This window comes from Melitaea cinxia, chromosome 28, assembly GCF_905220565.1.
Source record: "Melitaea cinxia chromosome 28, ilMelCinx1.1, whole genome shotgun sequence".
Classification (NCBI taxonomy): Eukaryota; Metazoa; Arthropoda; class Insecta; order Lepidoptera; family Nymphalidae; genus Melitaea; species Melitaea cinxia.
Window position 1 is genome coordinate 8894503 of NC_059421.1, and position 17508 is coordinate 8912010.

Here is a 17508-nt window from a genome sequence, read left to right on the forward strand (position 1 = left end):
AGCTAGTAAATAATAAAAATAAACTAATAGGAATATCTGCCCCAAGCGAAAGTTGTAGCTGCGATCGTTGATACTAGAACGGTTATTATATAAGGAGTGACAGACCCTTAGACTACAGCCTAGAGTTCTGGTTTGCACATTTAACTTCGTATACAAAATTAAATCAATGACGATTTACCATCAAAAAAACAACAATAGATCTTCGCGCATTTGCGTTATACCGTAAATAAACCCTCGAAACATCAAGAGTAGGTACTCAAGGGTAGGTCAAGGGTTTCTAGATCTTTCTATCGTTTCGTTGTAATATAAATATCTATACAAAAATGTCGATTTAATTTGTATTTGGACGTCATTCTAAGGTTATTATAATAATTTGTAAAAAAATGCCTCATATTAAGGTTAAAAGTTAGCGTCACAAAATTTAAAAAAAAAAAAACTATCATTTTTTTTAATGTATAGACTAGCGCTTGACTGCGATCTCACCTGATGGCAAGTGAAGATGCAGCCTAAGGTGGTTGCGCTTGCCTAGAAGATGCCTATTCACTCTTGCTTCTTGCTTTGCAAATCTAGATACATTGTATTTTACCTCCAGTCTCTACAACCTAACACAACAAGGTTAACATGTTCTAGAGCTCTTACAATCTATACTAATAGTAAAAACAGACTTGTTCTGTCTGTCACTTTGCATTGATCAGCATTGATCTTTAGGGACTTAATATTAATTTAATCGATTCAGTCTGTAATATTCCACTGCTGGGCATATGACTCTTTCTCCATATAGGGTAAGGGTCGGTACTTCTTCCACCACGCTGCTCCACTGCGGGGTATGACTGTTAATAAATTTTAGTATACACATAAATTAGACATTGGAAATGAAATATTAGACACGCGGTTATTATTTTTTTATAAAAATAAAACTTGGAAATGGGTATTGAGTTAGGGTAGAAAGTTTGTATGAAGTATAAAATATTTATTAATAAATATTTTTTGATTTAATAAGGGGTTTAAAAATCTAGTTCTGTTTTAAATAAAAAATTGTCTTAGTGTCCGAAAAATTTTATGTGTGTCGCTAAAGTTTAAAATAATGATGTCTCACCTCTGTTTTCCCATATTCATATAAGTTTGACGTAATAAAAATAAATTTTTGAACAAACATATTAAAAATGTCATACTCGTAAGCCGGATATGATCAAAATTTATATGAAGCAAGTCAAATTTTGCACATTCGACATATATTTTTACAGACAGTAAAAATAGGGACACTATATACTATAGGGATATTATCTAAGGGTATATTTGACTACGACCTGTACTCAGACCTACCAAATAAATGTACAGAAAATAATTCACGAAAATCGGTCAACAATCACGAAAGTCGGTTTTAGAGGATAACGAACACTGTAATACGAAATTTTATATATGTATTAGAATTAAATATATAGATATATTATACGTTTCAAATTTTAATTTTGAGGTCTCTTCGAAAAATGCAAGTGTCATTTAAGTTCTTTTATTAGTTTTTGCGCGATAAATATCAATAAACAGAATTTGGGCAGTTACTTTTATTAGGTACCTATAAGGAAAGAAAGTAATTTTAGGACTTGTCAGTCCAACACAACATCAATATTCCATAAAAAAGATTCCTAGTAACAAAGTAGCTAAAGAAAGTTAAAAAAAACTTTCAAATAAATTACAAAAAGACATTATTCAAGTGTTACCATGAGTGCTCATCGAGTGAGGGGTGAGAACCCATTAATTTACCATAATCCTGTGTCGACAATGTGCCCCGTAACGACATAAAGACCAACCCTCAACGGTAGTCAATAGACTTAATTGTAGGACCGATTATATTTTGAGTACGTTGAAATTTTTTTATTTGTAACGATAGTGGAGCAATCTCTAATTACATGGTTTTGGGGAAAAGTTATTGTAATGTGAGTAATTGTTTTTGTAATAATTTGCTGTCAGGGAAGCTGATATAAGACCGCTCTAGTGTAGTGGTCCATGTGTCGTTTAGGCGCATAAACACTGGAGGAGAGTTGGGTTGAGGTTTGGGGAGTAAGCTGGTGAATGCGTGACGAGAGTGAAGAGAAAAGTGTGATCGGGCGAGGCGAACGGAAGTTGAGAGGAAGATATAAGTTAGTGAAGACAGAAAGTGAGAGTTACGTTTCGTATATTACTGTAGGGTCAACTAACGAAGTTTTACTTTAGTCGTATGGTCTAAAGCACACTCGTTTTTTTTTTGGTCTGGGTATCTGTACCTACTTGTGTTGTTTTTGTTGTGTATGATTTAAAAAAAAATCTTATTAATTTAATCTTTACGCCTTAATCAGAAAAATACTCAGTTTCTATTTCCGACATTTAAAGAAAAATAAAAGTGAAACCTCTTTTAAACTGAGAATAAACTACGGGTCTAAGGGCGGAGTTCACCGACTATCATTTAACCAATGTTTGAGTAATCAGCCGATGAATTCCTAAACATCGGTTATGCACCCGGTAAAGTATTCACTGTTCACCACGAATATTTTAACCGTGGTTACTAAATCAGGCAATCATACTGTCAGAGTGTTTGAACCACTAATGAATGAATGCTATAAGTCTACTCATTAGGGAAGTCACATAGTTTTATTTAGTTGACACGAGTTTTGGTGCCATCTATAGTTGGTAGCATAAAATAAAACGCTTTCAACTTGAGAAGTTCGAGAACGCATTAGAAACTGTCACGTTAGCATGTTGTGTCCAATTTGGATGGGTAATAACGGCACGGCGCTGTCATTGTCAATTTTTTTATTATTTCTTTGCACGTGCTAACATTCTCTGTGTTGATTATTATTTTGTTCTGTTGTGAGTGTTTTGTTTTTAAATTACGGTTTACTTGAAAAATGGCAGCTTTAAAAAAGAGAAAAAACTATTTTCAAGCGATGATTTTAACAAACGGAATCTAGTTTTAAATGAGGAATCATTGTATTATTCGTAATAATTACGACGCATTTGAAACAGGTACTCTAGGTCTCCTTGTTTTGGTCTCTATATTTTCTAGATTTTCAAGAAGGCGTAAGGTCTTGATAGTTATCAATTAATACATTGAAATTGAACACTGACTGCGTGTTTATCTCTTACCAAAAACTTTCAACTAATAACCTAATGTTGCAACTGTTGTAAAGTCACAGCAGAATCTGTTCAGCAGATGTCCGAATATGGCATTGATGGACGGTTAAACAATGTCGTAGAGTTCGGTTATAGTAATCGGCTGTTTAAGGGCTGTAAACACTGGTTAACGTATGGTGAACAGTAAAAATGATTTAATCAGTTGTTTAACTGATAAACAGCCGTTTTAAAAGTCGGTGAACTCCGCCCTAAATTCTAAATAAAAAATGCATCTTTTAATTTAAAAAAAAGAAAACATCTGTCAATCCTATCCATAGATAATAAAAACAGGAGTGACAATAGAAAAACTATTTATCGATCTTTAAAAATCTTATTGTAAATGAATATTGCTCTTTAAAGTGTACTTGACTGTTTAAAAAAAATGGTTCTGTATAAAATGAAATGCTCTCTAGAACAATTGTAGAGATTTTATACGTGACAGATGGATATATTTCTTTATATAGAGAATGGATACAAGGGATAAGCATTAAATTAGACTACATGTATAAGTACCTATTACTTATAATACTATTTTTACCTGGCTTACTAGGTATATATACAAAAAGAAATTTAAATGGTAGTTGTATATTAGAAATGTGAACTATAAAAATTGTTATTGCTCGCAAACGAAAAAAAACCGACTTCAATTACATCGCCAAGTAATACATTATACAACTTAGGTAGACGAAAAATAGTCAAGTGAAAGCGCATTATTAGAAATAGCTCGAGAAGTACTTATCAGATTTCAATTAAGTTTAAATGGGACCAAATGTAATGCGTCACCTTTCGATTAAAAAAAAAAACCATCGAAATTTTTCCATCCAGAAAAACGTTTTGAGGTATCAGACATAAAAAAATACAGTTGAATTGAGAGCCTCCTCCTATTTTGAAGTAGGTTTATAAACAGTTTAATTAAAACCTCTTCCTTGTGATAACCCTATGTATAAAACTACATTGCTGGAAAGTACTAAAAAATTTTTTATTGTAATTTTTTAAGAAGAACAGTTCGTTTAATAAAAATAAAATAAAATTCTACCGTACAACGACCCCTAACCCGACACCCGTATTTTTGACAGCTAAACAAGATGTCTACCGCCAAACGTCAGAACAAAGAATTTCCCTCCAAAAAGCTTAACAAAGGGCGACAAATAAGCGTATAATGATCGTATTCAACGCATTATTCCTTAACAAAATCAATAATTACTTACGAAAAAATCTTATTTCACCACAATAAGGTTTATTTTGAATTAAATAATGTGTATCGATAGTTGGTAGTTTTTATGTTCTTAAGAATGGAGCGAAAAGAGCAAACAGCGGACTCTTTGATAATAGAGTAGGTATGTTTTTAGTCGAGTTCCTCCATCGTTTGTTTAAACATATGGCTTTGACAATGTCTTAATTATATTATTTCACTGTTTTAACTTAAATCCTCACGATATTTGAATATTAATAAAATTGGTATTTATATTGAACGATCTTTTTTTACGACTACGGGAAATACCGTAGCCGCTTTAGAAGTTAGAAGAAGCATCGCAAGCGCAATGCCGACTCTACCCTCGATCCTCCCCAAGAGCTCTACCTAACTCACAGAAACACAACACTAATTGATAGGAGTGTTTACTTCAAACTTTACTTGTTACTGCGGGCATAGGTTTCTTTCTCCGCGTAGGACAAGGATTGTATCCTAATCCACGCTGCTCCACTGTAAATTGGCGGATCTTCCTACTATGGGTAAGGATCGCTATCAGGTATTTATGAGAACAAACGGGACCGACAGCTTAAATTGCTCTTCGAGGCACGGTGGGGAGATCCGCAAGGACAGACATCCAAACCGGAAAGAAATATTTGTACAAATAAAAATATCCATCCCAAGCGGGAATCGAACCCGCAAACCGTCGGTGTTTTAGTCAACTACTCGCACCACTACACCAGAGCGGTTATTTATCTATACCTGTTCAATATTAATCCATTTTACCAAATAAATTAATATATATCATAATTACATCAAAACACATGAATTCGCGCCATTTTTGGCGCGAAATTAGGGAGGCCTATGTCCAGCAGTGGACTATAGCTGAAGTGATGATAATTACATTTACCTATTACGAACTAATAGAACACGATTTACTTTTTAATAGTGAAATGTTGAACCAATACGCCTCAACGTTTGACAATTAAAATGTAAATAAAAGAAGGCATGGGCACTTTAGAACCCATGGATGTTTGTTTAAGTTATGTATATAAAAATATGCTTTTTAACAATTACTCTACTTGCGCTAGTTAGTTATTTTATTGATATAAATATAAAATATCAATTAAAAATTAATTTAAATCATAACTATTTCCTGACCAGTCAAGTTGTGAGTACGCGACATACCTACGCCGAGTTGCACGAAAAGAAATTAAAATTTAAGTAGTGATTAAACTAATTTAATCGCAAGAATTGTATGAAATTCTTGTGATTAAATTAGTTTAATCTGAACTTAAATTTTAATTTTGTTTCGTGCAACTCGGCGTAAGTGATAAACAAACAAACACACATCTGAATTTATATCATTAACACTCTAGTTTCAAAAAAAAAATCATTTAACATGACCTGCTGGAAACTAAAGTTCTGCTTCATTTATTGAGTTTTATTAAACTTCTAACATTTTAAACAATTTAATAATATTACGATTTACACAGAAAAAATAAAATAAAAATAAATTGAAAGCTGCTTAAAAGAAACACTGTATACCTAGTTATTTATATTGAGTACTAAGCCACTAAACAAGTAATAAGGTCAAGTACCGCACAATTTGTTCACTACATCAAATTAAGCCCTCAGATGATTTAACAAGATCAGCTGTTAACTGTTTTCGTATGGACGGAAATATCTCCGAAATTTCGCCCCAAGATTACGCCTACTTTAATAATCCCAATTGTTTCACAATGTGAAAATATGGCGAACTTATAAGGCGACCAATCGGAGGCGTGACCGTTGAAAGAGCTCGAGCGTTCCTATTGGTCGATTCCCCATCCGCATTATGATCCGACCAATCAGAACGTCGAACGGAAGTTCCTTTCAAACTAGTTCCATTTACGCTCTCAACTCGTGAGGACGCGCGAAATCTTTTAAACGTGTTCCAAAATTTTTCAATTCGTTTCTTCTCAAAACATTTGCGTCTTGTGTTGTGTGTTTTGTTTTAATTAATAACGTATTGTTCTAGAATAAAAACGTGTACGCCGTAAATAGTTTGTGGTTCGTCGCAGTCGGATTTATTTTTAGTTTTACTTGTTATTGGTGTGGCAAGACGGGGATCTTAATTTAGCGTCGCGTGCGAGTGTGAGTATAGCATACTCCTTATTTTTTTTTTTGTGACGGGTTACAAGTATCGTAATTATAATTAGTTTGAGCTGTTTACTTGAGTCCTCTATTCCTAAATTTAGTATTTACTTAGCGGGGTAGCGGGCTTGTTGATATACATTGTAAGGGAATTTAATAATAGATTTTACAATGTCTACGGCCACTGAACCCTGCGTCCACGTAATGTGACTTAAATACAATTAATTTTACAATTCCTTTTCATTTTAAATTAATTTTAGAACGTTATTTTAAGATATTAATAAAACAAGAACCGTTCGGATTTTTTTGACGTTCGTATTTAGTTTTTTTAACGTTAATTTAATTACAGTTTAATTTCAAATTGTAATAAAAATATTTACAAAATATATTAATTTGTTGTACATAAATATATATGAATACAAATTCATATATTTAAAAAGCTATAACATTTTATATTTTATTTAAAGGCGCGTAAAAGTTTCAAACCAGACTCGCAGTTCTTTTCCGGTTCCGTATTACGAAAGGGGTTTGGAAGCGCAATAATTAAATTGATAATCTTAGAACCTTTCTGTACTTTGTTTGTTTGATTGCTTGAACGTGCTAATCTGAGGAGCAATTACTGGTCCCATTTATGGAGGAAGGCTATAGCCTATAAATATAAATATAGTATATAATATAGTAATTTTTTTAAGTTAACGCATGCGATACCGTAGTGCAGTTAGTTTCTTATATTAATATAATTTATATTTTAAAAGACGGTAAGATCTTTTATACTGAAAACGTCCCACTGCTGAACGGATACCTATCTATAGGCTTGTGTCACTAGTTGTGCATAAAATTTATCCTGCGCATAAGTTACGAATAGACTAACAGTTAGAGGTAGAATAGGAAATAAGAACCTGTTTGTAAAACTAATAACACAACTTTGAGTTAGTAGATAGTGGAATTCGATAGTAAAAAATAAATAAACTTTTATCCGTTGGATATCGTTATCCGTCAAAAACATTATCCGCAACAGGTGAAACAGGCCTATGAATATAAGATAAGGAATGCTTTATCGACCAGGATGCTACATTGCGGGTCGGCGGATAATTTCTCTATGATGAGAAATCATAAAACCAACCGGGGCCGACGGCTGTACGTGCTGAGCAGAGATATAAATATAAATAAACCGATTAACCTAAAAAAAACAGTAATTTAAAATAATTATCAACACCAATAAACGCAATCATAATAAAGCAAGTGTGTTGATTTGTTGACAAAAAAAAACTAGGTATTTAAACGAAATAATTGTGTTTGCTCGCAAACGAAAAAAACCGACTTTAATTACATCGAAAAGAAATACAACGTAAGTAAACGAAACAAATTAACAAACGCACTAGTCGTCACTACGATTTTCGAGAGTTTCTCTCGATTTCTCCGGGATTCCATTATCAGATCCTGGTTGCCTTATCATGGTACATGGTACGTGGTTGGGATATCTCCTTTCCAACAAAAAAAGAATCTAGATCTAGCGGGTACATCGTTCCATAGCTTAATTGGCTAGAGCGCCGACACGGTCAGTCGGAGACGCAGGTTCGATCCGCGCTGGAGCGGTCAATTTTTGATATGATATTCAGAAATGTTGAATGAATTATCAAAATCGGTTCATAAACGACGAAGTTATCCCCGAACATAAATAAAAATATATAGGTATATACGATGGAATTGAGAAACCTCCTCATTTTTTAAAGTCGGTCAATAAAAATTACACTAAGTAGTTTAAAACTAAGTAGTTTTTTCACATCATCATGCTACGATTTATAGAGGCAAAGACATCACAGCTGAATGATACAGTTTTCGAGTTGTGTTCCTGTGTGAGTGAGGTGACCAGAGCTCATGGAGAGGGTCGCTGGTAGGTCGGCAAGGAGCTTGCGATGTTTGTGGTGCCGTCTGTAGGCTACGGTAACCGCTTACAGTCAGGTGAACCGTACGCTTGTTTGTCTTCTTAGTTGTATAAAAGAAAGGTAAAATTGTCAAAACCATTTTACAGTAATTAATATCCACTGATTTATATTACTAGCTACTTCCCGCGATTCGTCCGCTTTGAATAGTTAGTTGAAAAAAGAAACCTCGATTTTGAAACATTCTTCATTAGTAGGGGAGAGAGGGGCTTGTTGTAACATTTTTCATGAAAACTGATATATCTTGAAATCTATTGATTATATTGCTACTAAATAAAGATGTATGGATGCTGTAACTCTTCCTCTACCCAATAAAGTAAAAATAATACCATAACTATTAGTCATTATTTTACAATCAATTATTTTCTAGAAGAAGTGCGGTGTTACAACTTACCTCGTGCTTGGGGTAAGTTGTAACATCTACCGGGGCAAGTAGTAACGACAAAAAAAAACGACACTAATACCTGTATTCATTTATTCTTTGTTTATTTTTAACAAAATTGACACCTTTTTAAAGTAGGTATTATGTAATTCTTATCAAAAATCAACTCAAATAGACTTTTAAGTAATCAACGCCTAAAAATTAAATAATTAACTGTTTTATGTACTTAAACACTACTTATAATCATCATTGCACTTTTATATCACAGTAAGTAATTAAATTATTTATATGTAAGGTATGCTTCGTAATTATCTCTTTTTAATATCTATCTAACAAAGTATTGTACTTATATAAGAATCAACATTTGGTAGGTTTCATTATAATTAAATTCAGTCTTCATCTGAGCAACAATTAATACAAATAAAAGAAATAGTGTCTCCTGTAACACATCCTACATGTGCCCACATCTTACAAATGATACACTCTACCCAATCTTCTTTATTTGAATCTGTGTAAGCTTCACCACATACCAGACAATATGTATCTATAAAGAGATACGTGATATAATCCGAAAGTCTGACTAGCTTTCCGAATACTGCATTTTTTTTCTAAAACTTTAGCTGCCGCTAACTCGTACACTTCTTGGCTTTGTGTTGCCCGCTCTGACTTTCTTTTATGCACCCTCATTCTAGAAGAACATAACTTGGGGCATATTGTAACACATTACATCAAGCCTGGAATTTTGTTACAACTAGCCCCGGGTTTTTGTTACAACTAACCCCATGGTATGATTTTTAACATTTATCAACATAACTATTTAAACAATTTAGCAACCTTAAAAACTGTTACACATTATGAAAGATAGATAAATTTGTATGTAAATAAGATATAGAAAGTCTGAAATTAGTCGATATTAATAATGCAAACCAAAATTTTACGACAGTACAATTTTATATTACCTGGCAAAAATGATGCGCGTGCACAATTTCGCTCATTGCGCCGGCTGGCGGGACACTGGCTATGGCAACATGATGCAGCGCGGTTTATAGGTTAAATCGAGTCAAAGAAATGCGTTGTTAAAGTTTAAGATCCTAGTGAAAAGAGCCTGTTACTACTTACCCCTGTTACAACAAGCCCCTCTCTCCCCTACTCTTATTGATCTTAGCGTGATGATATATCCTTCCTTGATAAATGAGCTATCTAACACTGAAAGAATTTTTCAAATCGGACCAGTAGTTCCTGAGATTAGCGCGTTCAAACAAACAAACTAACTTCAGCTTTATAATATTAGCATAGATTTTATCTTTACAAAACTTCTTTATTCAAACGTAAACATAATAATAAATAATATAATGTACCTCATTCTCACGAACTTTTTAGTCTATTTGATAATTTTAATAATATTTTTTCCCATGGCTCTGTTGATCTGGGCTGTGTGAACTTGGCACCCGACTTTGGAAAAAATGTTTTTTTTTGGATTCATTTAATAGATATTGGTTAGTAGTTGATAGTAGTGACAACAACTTTTTTTGTAGTTGTACAAAAAAAATTTTTTTGTGCGAGCCAGTTACCGATGGATGGTATTTACGATTACTAAAAACGTCATAAATCGTTGAGGGACCTCCAAAGAGGTTTGTAGTGAAAATACTTTTGTTTGTAGTTAAATAAAAATTACAGAAAATTGAAGAGACAGCCGCGGAAGTACGAAAATATCGATTTCTACATGTTCCGTGTGAGCCATTACATATGGATGGTCTTTACGGTTACTACAAAAGTCTTGAATGATTAAGGAGCCTCCAAAGAGGTATGTAGTGAAAAGACTTTCGTTTGTAGTTGAATAGAACTTACAGAAAATTGAAGTTAAAACCGCGGAAGTACGAAAATTTCGACTTCGACTGATTCGATGCGAGCCAGTTACCGATGGATGATCTTCACAATTACTACAAACGTCATAAATCATTGAGGGACCTCCAAAGAGGTTTTTAATTAAAAGACTTTCGTTTGTAGTTGAATAGAACTTACAGAAAATTGAAGTGAGATCCGCGGGAGTACGAAAACTTCGACTTCGACTGATTCGGTGCGAGCCAGTTACCGGTGGATGTTCTTCACAATTACTTCAAACGTCATAAATCATTGAGAGACCTCCAAAGAGGTTTGTAGTGAAAAAACTTTCGTTTGTAGTTAAATAGAACTTACAGAAAATTGAAGTTAAAACTGCGGAAGTACGAAAATTTCGACTTCCACTGATTCAGTGCGAGCCAGTTATCGATGGATGGTCTTCACAATTACTACAAACGTCATAAATCATTGAGGGACCTCCAAAGAGGTTTGTAGTGAAGAAATTTTCGTTTGTAGTTGAATAAAACTTACAGAAAATTGAAGTGAGACCCGCGGGAGTACGAAAATATCGATTTCTACATGTTCCGTGTGAGCCATTACATATGGATGGTCTTTACGGTTACTACAAACGTCTTGAATGATTAAGGAGCCTCCAAAGAGGTATGTAGTGAAAAGACTTTCGTTTGTAGTTGAATAGAACTTACAGAAAATTGTAGTTAAAACCGCGGAAATACGAAAATTTCGACTTCGACTGATTCGATGCGAGCCAGTTACCGATGGATGATCTTCACAATTACTACAAACGTCATAAATCATTGAGGGACCTCCAAAGAGGTTTGTAGTGAAGAAATTTTCGTTTGTAGTTGAATAAAACTTACAGAAAATTGAAGTGAGACCCGCGGGAGTACGAAAATATCGATTTCTACATGTTCCGTGTGAGCCATTACATATGGATGGTCTTTACGGTTACTACAAACGTCTTGAATGATTAAGGAGCCTCCAAAGAGGTATGTAGTGAAAAGACTTTCGTTTGTAGTTGAATAGAACTTACAGAAAATTGAAGTTAAAACCGCGGAAGTACGAAAATTTCGACTTCGACTGATTCGATGCGAGCCAGTTACCGATGGATGATCTTCACAATTACTACAAACGTCATAAATCATTGAGGGACCTCCAAAGAGGTTTTTAATTAAAAGACTTTCGTTTGTAGTTGAATAGAACTTACAGAAAATTGAAGTTAAAACCGCGGAAGTACGAAAATTTCGACTTCGACTGATTCGATGCGAGCCAGTTACCGATGGATGATCTTTACAATTATTACAAACGTCATAAATCATTGAGGGACCTCCAAAGAGGTTTTTAATTAAAAGACTTTCGTTTGTAGTTGAATAGAACTTACAGAAAATTGAAGTGAGATCCGCGGGAGTACGAAAACGTCGACTTCGACTGATTCGATGCGAGCCAGTTACCGATGGATGATCTTCACAATTACTACAAACGTCATAAATCCTTGAGGGACCTCCAAAGAGGTTTGTAGTGAAAAGACTTTTGTTTGTAGTTGAATAAAACTTACTGAAAATTGAAGAGACAGCCGCAGAAGTACGAAAATATCGATTTCTACATGTTCCGTGTGAGCCATTACATATGGTTGGTCTTTACGATTACTACAAACGTCACAAATCATTGAGGGACCTCCAAAGAGGTTTGTAGTGAAAAAACTTTCGTTTGTAGTTAAATAGAACTTACAGAAAATTGAAGTGAGACCCGCGGGAGTACGAAAATATCGATTTTGTACGTTCCGTGTGAGCCATTACATATGGATGGTCTTTACGGTTACTACAAACGTCTTGAATGATTAAGGAGCCTCCAAAGAGGTATGTAGTGAAAAGACTTTCGTTTGTAGTTGAATAGAACTTACAGAAAATTGAAGTTAAAACCGCGGAAGTACGAAAATTTCGACTTCGACTGATTCGATGCGAGCCAGTTACCGATGGATGATCTTCACAATTACTACAAACGTCATAAATCCTTGAGGGACCTCCAAAGAGGTTTTTCATTAAAAGACTTTCGTTTGTAGTTGAATAGAACTTACAGAAAATTGAAGTTAAAACCGCGGAAGTACGAAAATATCGATTTCTACATGTTCCGTGTGAGCCATTACATATGGTTGGTCTTTACGATTACTACAAACGTCACAAATCATTGAGGGACCTCCAAAGAGGTTTGTAGTGAAGAAATTTTCGTTTGTAGTTGAATAAAACTTACAGAAAATTGAAGTGAGACCCGCGGGAGTACGAAAATATCGATTTCTACATGTTCCGTGTGAGCCATTACATATGGATGGTCTTTACGGTTACTACAAACGTCTTGAATGATTAAGGAGCCTCCAAAGAGGTATGTAGTGAAAAGACTTTCGTTTGTAGTTGAATAGAACTTACAGAAAATTGAAGTTAAAACCGCGGAAGTACGAAAATTTCGACTTCCACTGATTCAGTGCGAGCCAGTTATCGATGGATGGTCTTCACAATTACTACAAACGTCATAAATCATTGAGGGACCTCCAAAGAGGTTTGTAGTGAAGAAATTTTCGTTTGTAGTTGAATAAAACTTACAGAAAATTGAAGTGAGACCCGCGGGAGTACGAAAATATCGATTTCTACATGTTCCGTGTGAGCCATTACATATGGATGGTCTTTACGGTTACTACAAACGTCTTGAATGATTAAGGAGCCTCCAAAGAGGTATGTAGTGAAAAGACTTTCGTTTGTAGTTGAATAGAACTTACAGAAAATTGAAGTTAAAACCGCGGAAGTACGAAAATTTCGACTTCCACTGATTCAGTGCGAGCCAGTTATCGATGGATGGTCTTCACAATTACTACAAACGTCATAAATCATTGAGGGACCTCCAAAGAGGTTTGTAGTGAAGAAATTTTCGTTTGTAGTTGAATAAAACTTACAGAAAATTGAAGTGAGACCCGCGGGAGTACGAAAATATCGATTTCTACATGTTCCGTGTGAGCCATTACATATGGATGGTCTTTACGGTTACTACAAACGTCTTGAATGATTAAGGAGCCTCCAAAGAGGTATGTAGTGAAAAGACTTTCGTTTGTAGTTGAATAGAACTTACAGAAAATTGAAGTTAAAACCGCGGAAGTACGAAAATTTCGACTTCGACTGATTCGATGCGAGCCAGTTACCGATGGATGATCTTCACAATTACTACAAACGTCATAAATCATTGAGGGACCTCCAAAGAGGTTTTTAATTAAAAGACTTTCGTTTGTAGTTGAATAGAACTTACAGAAAATTGAAGTTAAAACCGCGGAAGTACGAAAATTTCGACTTCGACTGATTCGATGCGAGCCAGTTACCGATGGATGATCTTTACAATTATTACAAACGTCATAAATCATTGAGGGACCTCCAAAGAGGTTTTTAATTAAAAGACTTTCGTTTGTAGTTGAATAGAACTTACAGAAAATTGAAGTGAGATCCGCGGGAGTACGAAAACGTCGACTTCGACTGATTCGATGCGAGCCAGTTACCGATGGATGATCTTCACAATTACTACAAACGTCATAAATCCTTGAGGGACCTCCAAAGAGGTTTGTAGTGAAAAGACTTTTGTTTGTAGTTGAATAAAACTTACTGAAAATTGAAGAGACAGCCGCAGAAGTACGAAAATATCGATTTCTACATGTTCCGTGTGAGCCATTACATATGGTTGGTCTTTACGATTACTACAAACGTCACAAATCATTGAGGGACCTCCAAAGAGGTTTGTAGTGAAAAAACTTTCGTTTGTAGTTAAATAGAACTTACAGAAAATTGAAGTGAGACCCGCGGGAGTACGAAAATATCGATTTTGTACGTTCCGTGTGAGCCATTACATATGGATGGTCTTTACGGTTACTACAAACGTCTTGAATGATTAAGGAGCCTCCAAAGAGGTATGTAGTGAAAAGACTTTCGTTTGTAGTTGAATAGAACTTACAGAAAATTGAAGTTAAAACCGCGGAAGTACGAAAATTTCGACTTCGACTGATTCGATGCGAGCCAGTTACCGATGGATGATCTTCACAATTACTACAAACGTCATAAATCCTTGAGGGACCTCCAAAGAGGTTTTTCATTAAAAGACTTTCGTTTGTAGTTGAATAGAACTTACAGAAAATTGAAGTTAAAACCGCGGAAGTACGAAAATATCGATTTCTACATGTTCCGTGTGAGCCATTACATATGGTTGGTCTTTACGATTACTACAAACGTCACAAATCATTGAGGGACCTCCAAAGAGGTTTGTAGTGAAGAAATTTTCGTTTGTAGTTGAATAAAACTTACAGAAAATTGAAGTGAGACCCGCGGGAGTACGAAAATATCGATTTCTACATGTTCCGTGTGAGCCATTACATATGGATGGTCTTTACGGTTACTACAAACGTCTTGAATGATTAAGGAGCCTCCAAAGAGGTATGTAGTGAAAAGACTTTCGTTTGTAGTTGAATAGAACTTACAGAAAATTGAAGTTAAAACCGCGGAAGTACGAAAATTTCGACTTCCACTGATTCAGTGCGAGCCAGTTATCGATGGATGGTCTTCACAATTACTACAAACGTCATAAATCATTGAGGGACCTCCAAAGAGGTTTGTAGTGAAGAAATTTTCGTTTGTAGTTGAATAAAACTTACAGAAAATTGAAGTGAGACCCGCGGGAGTACGAAAATATCGATTTCTACATGTTCCGTGTGAGCCATTACATATGGATGGTCTTTACGGTTACTACAAACGTCTTGAATGATTAAGGAGCCTCCAAAGAGGTATGTAGTGAAAAGACTTTCGTTTGTAGTTGAATAGAACTTACAGAAAATTGAAGTTAAAACCGCGGAAGTACGAAAATTTCGACTTCCACTGATTCAGTGCGAGCCAGTTATCGATGGATGGTCTTCACAATTACTACAAACGTCATAAATCATTGAGGGACCTCCAAAGAGGTTTGTAGTGAAGAAATTTTCGTTTGTAGTTGAATAAAACTTACAGAAAATTGAAGTGAGACCCGCGGGAGTACGAAAATATCGATTTCTACATGTTCTGTGTGAGCCATTACATATGGATGGTCTTTACGGTTACTAGAAACGTCTTGAATGATTAAGGAGCCTACAAAGAGGTATTTAGTGAAAAGACTTTCGTTTGTAGTTGAACAGAACTTACAGAAAATTGAAGTTAAAACCGCGGAAGTACGAAAATTTCGACTTCCACTGATTCAGTGCGAGCCAGTTATCGATGGATGGTCTTCACAATTACTACAAACGTCATAAATCATTGAGGGACCTCCAAAGAGGTTTTTAATTAAAAGACTTTCGTTTGTAGTTGAATAGAACTTACAGAAAATTGAAGTTAAAACCGCGGAAGTACGAAAATTTCGACTTCGACTGATTCGATGCGAGCCAGTTACCGATGGATGATCTTTACAATTATTACAAACGTCATAAATCATTGAGGGACCTCCAAAGAGGTTTTTAATTAAAAGACTTTCGTTTGTAGTTGAATAGAACTTACAGAAAATTGAAGTTAAAACCGCGGAAGTACGAAAATTTCGACTTCGACTGATTCGATGCGAGCCAGTTACCGATGGATGATCTTCACAATTACTATAAACGTCTAAAATGATTGAGGGATCTCTCGAGATGTTTGTAGAAGAGATATTTTTGTTTGCAGTAGAATAAAAATTACAGAAAATCCGAATCCTAAGTAAACTGTACTGTTACTAACAATAAGACTCTCGTTATTATTTCCAATATATAAGTCGAAGTCTTTTCATTGTAAGTTCTTAGTAATTGTGTACCCGTAAACAAAAAGAAAGACTTATATTTACACACACAAGAAAACACACCCACACACACACTCATACACACATAGTTATTAGTAACACACATTAGTAATGTTTTCTTAAACATTATATTAAGTTTAGTTTATTTTAAATACATATTGAATATTTTTATTATGAAAATTTGTCGTACGGACACGACGACCTAAATAATACGGTTGTAATGATAATGGTCACTTTACAACTTTGTTTTTTTGGTATATATAATTGTGACTACAAATTTTGAAATTATTCAGTTTTCATATTAATCAAAATAAATGCGTCTTGCAATGCGGCAAATATGCCACTTATTATTCTTGAGTCTTTAAAACATTTGCGGTTTATCGATGACAAAGACAGACTAGTACTGTAGAGTAGCGGTGTCTGGGACATTGCAACTATTGCAATAAACGCTAAGATGTCGAAAGATTATCTTTATTTATTTGTCGCAAAACAGGAACAATATTTAAAAAAATCACGTTATGTGTATGCCTGGAATCTACCGAAAATGAGAGTAATGTTGAAGTCACTATTGACAACACTGTTGACGCTACATTAGTCTATCGGTGAAACAAATTGCTTGTTACCTACTTTACGCAAAGATACAAATATATCAAAAAGTGAATATAATAGAAGTAGTATAAAGAAGTGAATAGTCCGCTCTCAAAAGACGCGTTGTACCGTTAAAGGAGCATGAATACGAGGTTCTTCTCGGATGGGCGGATACTGTCTACGAAATTTATGTTGAAATCTATTTTTTCGTACTTTCGCAACTCTCACGTTGATTTTCTATAACTTCTATTGTAGTACAAACGAAAATTTCTTCACTACAAACCTTGGTAGTAATTGTGAAGATCATCCATCGGTAACTGGATCGCACCGAATCAGTCGAAGTCGAAGTTTTCGTACTCCCGCGGATCTCACTTCAATTTTCTGTAAGTTTTATTCAACTACAAACGAAAGTCTTTTAATTAAAAACCTCTTTGGAGGTCCCTCAATGATTT

The 17508-nt window shown here is 34.7% G+C and overlaps 1 protein-coding gene across 1 annotated transcript in view; it reads left to right on the forward strand.

Moving 5' to 3' along the window:
• Window positions 1–6208: 6208 nt before the first annotated feature.
• The window catches only part of LOC123667515 (homeobox protein six1a-like), a 54072-nt gene continuing 42772 nt past the window's right edge, over window positions 6209–17508 (forward strand). Inside the window, exon 1 of the mRNA XM_045601404.1 lies at window positions 6209–6472. The gene's annotated coding sequence lies outside the window, so the exon portion shown is untranslated. The remainder of the gene's footprint in view (window positions 6473–17508) is intronic.